This window comes from Carlito syrichta, unplaced genomic scaffold (genome assembly GCF_000164805.1).
Source record: "Carlito syrichta isolate Samal-C Ts95f unplaced genomic scaffold, Tarsius_syrichta-2.0.1 Scaffold316480, whole genome shotgun sequence".
Classification (NCBI taxonomy): domain Eukaryota; kingdom Metazoa; phylum Chordata; class Mammalia; order Primates; family Tarsiidae; genus Carlito; species Carlito syrichta.
Genome location: NW_007260576.1, coordinates 861521 through 866415, shown reverse-complemented (window position 1 = coordinate 866415; position 4895 = coordinate 861521).

The window sequence follows — 4895 nt, the reverse complement described above, 5'->3', positions numbered from 1 at the left end:
GATCCAGTGCCCAACTGTGCAGCTGGTCCTGCATAGAGACCCACACGAGCATCTCTAAAAGTGAAAGTAAAACTACCACCTCCACCATTTTCAAGGCAGACTTACATTGCCCCACCCACCTATCAGAGCCTCCACCTCGGTTCCCACAGTGACATCATTAAACAGGAGACAAAGCCCCTCCCCTATGCTGAACAGACTGTGACAACTAAGAGTTACAGACCTCCAAGGCAGCAGGCTAGCTGCCTGCAACAAGAACAGAGGGGAGAGGCGGGAGATCAGAGCTCAAGGGACTTTAGCCACTACAGGATGAGACAAAAATCTACACAAATGAAGAAAAGCCAAAAGAAGAATGTGGGTCTCTCCCAGACTCCTGGGAAGGCAGACACTGAGAAAACTGACTTCAGAATGCAAACAATGAAGAGTCCCCAGAATGCCTGGTTTCAAAATACAAACCTAGACATCAAGACATTAATGGAGAGATTAAAAAGAATTGAGGAGACTCAAGAAGAAACTAGAAAGGAGCTGATATCTGAGATAACAGTAATAAAGAATACTGTGAAAGAAATCAATAACAAACTGATAAGCATGGAAAGCCGAATTACCCAAGCAGAAGAAAGAATCTCAGAGCTTGAGGACCAAATATAGAACTAACCCAGACTCTCAGAAACATAGAACAAAAGCTCAAAAAGACAGAAAAAAACCTTCAAGAGATGAGCGATTACCTCAAGAGGCCTAACCTAAGAGTAATTGGCCTTCCTGAGGCAGAAAGAGAGACAGAGACCACACTGGAACAAACCTTCCATGAGATCATTCAAGAAAACTTCCCTTATCTAATCAATGATGCAAAAACTCAAACACAAGAGATTCAGAGAACCCCTGCAAGACAGCAAATGAGAAAACCAACTCCTAGACACATAATAATTCACCTAAACAAAGTAGGCATAAAAGAAAAAATCCTAAAGGCAGCAAGAGAAAAAGACCAGATCACCTACCATGGAAAACCAATTAGAATAGCAGCAGAAACCCTGCAGGCTAAGAGAGCTTGGAACCCTATCTTCAAAGTCCTAAAAGATAAACAATTTCAACCAAGAATAACCTACCCAGCCAGATTAAGCTTCATCAGCGAGGGAGAATTAAAATCTTTCCCAGATATCCAATCCCTAAGAACTTACGCTGCCACCAAACCACCTCTACATGAAACCCTTAAGAAATTACTAAACACAGAGGAAAAGGGGAAAAAGGAGCAACATTCTTCACAAGAGTACAGGAAAAAGAATAAAATACACATGAACCAACCCCAAAAACAAAAGAAAGACAATAAACCAAGTGGAAGAACAACTTTATAAGAACACTATGAAAGGGATGAACTCTCACATTTCAATAATTAGCCTGAATGTGTATGGACTAAATGCACCACTGAAAAGACATAGAATGGCAAAACAGATAAAATATCACCAGGCAACAATATACTGCCTTCAAGAGACCCATCTCACTAGAAATAATATGCACAGACTCAAAGTAAGAGGATGGGAAACAAATTTTCAGGCGAATGGAACACAAAAAAAAGGAGGAGTTGTGATCCTAATTTCAGACAAAATACCATTTAAGCTATCAAAAATTAAAAAAAGATACAGAGGGCCACTACATAATGATAAAACATTCACTCCATCCACAAGAAATATCTATCCTAAACATATATGCACCTAACATAGGTGCACCAACTTTTATAAAGCAACTCCTAGGAAAACTAAAGAAAGATATTGACTCTAACACCATCATAACTGAGGACTTTAATATCCCACTCACAACCCTCGACAGATCATCGGGACAAAAAATCAGCAATGAGATCCGGAACCTCAATGTGACTCTGGACCAAATGGACTTAATTGATACCTACAGAACACTCCATCCAAAGACCAGAGAATATACACTCTACTCATCACCTCATGTAATGTATTCCAAGATTGAACACATAATTGGCCATAAATCAAGCATAAGCAAATTTAAAAGGACCAAAATTCTACCATGTACCTTCTCGGACCACAGTGGAATAAAAATAAACATTAACACCAACAAGGTCCCCCCAAAACCCTCAAAGACATGGTCACTAAACAGCATGATACTAAACAACTCCTGGATCAATGATGAAATAAAAACAGAGATCAAAAGATACATGGAAACAAATGAAAATGAAGAAACATCTTCAAAATCTCTGGGATGCCTTAAAAGCTGTAGTAAGAGGGGAATTTATATCCCTACAAACACACATAAAGAAAATGGAAGGAGCAAAATTAATAGCCTAACAAGCCACCTAAGGAAGCTGAAAAAGCAAGACCACAAAAACCCTAATTTCAGCAGAAGAATCGAGATCACCAAAATAAAAGCCCATATCCAGGGCATAGAAGACAAAAAGACAATACAAAAAATCAGTAAACAAAAAGCTGGTTCTTCGAAAGGATAAACAAGATTGATGGTCCCCTAGCTAGATTGACCAAGAAAAAGAAAGAAAAAACCCAAATAAGCACAATCAGAAACACAAAAGATGAAGTCACATCTGACCCTGAAGAAATGCAAAAGATCATCAGAGACTACTATGTACACTTGTATGGAAACAAACTTGAAAACCTCAAGGAAATGGAGAACTTTCTGTCATCACCCAACCTACCTAGGTTGAGACAAGAAGAAATTGAGACCCTAAATAGACCAATAACAATCAAGGAAATTGACTATGTAATAAGAAAACTACATACAAAAAAAATCACAGGACCAGATGGCTTTCCAGCAGAATTCTACAGGACATTTAAGGAGTAACTGATTCTAATCCTACTGAGGCTATTTCAGGAGATTGAGAAAGATGGGACCCTCCCAAATCATTTTATAAAGCTAACATCACATTGATACCCAAGCCAGGTAAAGATCCAACAAAAAAGAGAACTACAGGCCAATATCTTTGATGAACATAGACACTAAAATTCTCAACAAGATCCTAGCAAACCGGATTTAACAATACATCTCAAAAATCACCCATTATGACCAAGTAGGCTTCATCCCTGGGACACAAGGCTGGTTCAACATTCGTAAAACAATAAATGTAATTAAATACATCAACAGATGTCAAAACAAAAACCACGTGATTATATCATTAGATGCATAAAAAGCTTTTGATAAAATCCAGCATCTCTTCTTGATAAAAACCCTCGAGCATCTAGGCATAAAGGGAACATACCTTAAAGTAGTAAAAACCATCCATGAGAAACCCACAGCCAGCATACTCCTAAATGGACAAAAATTGGAACCATTTCCCCTGAAAACTGGAACAAGACAAGGATGCCCACTCTCACCCCTCCTGTTCAATATAGTATTGGAAGTCCTGGCTAGAGCAATTAAAGAAGAGAAGGCAATCAGGGGTATCCAAATAGGAAAAGAGGAAGTCAAATTATCTCTCTTTGCAGATGACATGATTGTGTACCTTGAAAACCCAAGAGAATTGTCAAAAACCTCCTTACACTGATAAAGGCCTTCGGCAAAATCTCAGAATATAAAATAAATGAACAAAAGACAATTGCATTTCTTTACACCAATAATAAACCAACAGAAACCCAAATGAGAAGCACAATTCCATTCACAATTGCCACAAAAAAAATGAAATACCTTGGCATCTTGCTGACCAGAGACATGAAAGACCTTTACAATGAAAACTACAAAACTCTGCTCAAAGAAATCAAATGTGATACAAACAAGTGGAAAAATATCCCATGCTCATGGATTGGAAGAATCAGCATTTTGACCTCATTAAACTGACAAGCTTCTGCAAAGCCAAAGAAACCATCAAGAGAGCATGAAGACAACCTACAGACTGGGAAAAAGTATTTGCCAACTCCAGGTCTGTCAAAAGCTTAACATCTTTGATCTACAAGGAACTAAAACGTGCTGAAAAGAAAAAAACAAACAACCCCATTATAAAATGGGGAAAAGATATGAACAGACACTTCACAAAGGAAGACATCTGAGCAGCCAACAGACACATGAAGAAATGCTCAACCTCACTAATCATCAGGGAGATGCAAATCAAGACCACACTGAGATACCACCTAACTCCAGTCAGAATGGCAATTATCAATAACTCAAAAAATAATAGGTGTTGGAGAGGGTGTGGCAAAAAGGGAACACTCCTACACTATACATGGGAGTGTAAACTAGTGCAACCTCTGTGGCAATCAGTGTGGCGATTCCTAAAAGCTCTAAACATCAACCTCCCATATGACCCTGCAATCCCCCTACTGAGAATATACCCTCAAAACTCAAATCACTCTATAAAAATGATACCTGCACACGATTGTTAATCACAGCATTGTTCACAATAGCAAGAACCTGGAACCAACCATGCCTGTCCATCAAAAGAGGACAGGATTAAAAAAATATGGTACATATACACGATGGAATACTATGCAGTCATAAAAAAGAACAAAATAATGAATTTTGCAGCAACCTGGATGGAGCTAGAACCTATAATACTGAGTGACCTCTCACAGAAACAAAGATCTGAGTATCACATATTTTCACTCATATAGTGGACCTTGATCATCCAACGCACTACCATAAGAAAATGACTGACAGTGGTGGGAAACCATGGAGGGGGTGGGACTAGTGGTAGTAAACATCTGTCTGGGAACGGGGAGACACCTGTTATCAACAAGGGAGCCTAAATGAAGCATATTTGTATACCTAAACCTTAACTGTATCCCACAATATCAAAATAAAAAATAGTGATTAATAAAATAATACAAAAATTCAAAAAAACATTTTAAAATACTTGTAGAAGACAAAGTACTCAACCACTGAAAAATAAAACAAAATGAATGCCCCATATTATTAATAAAGGAAAATAATATGTT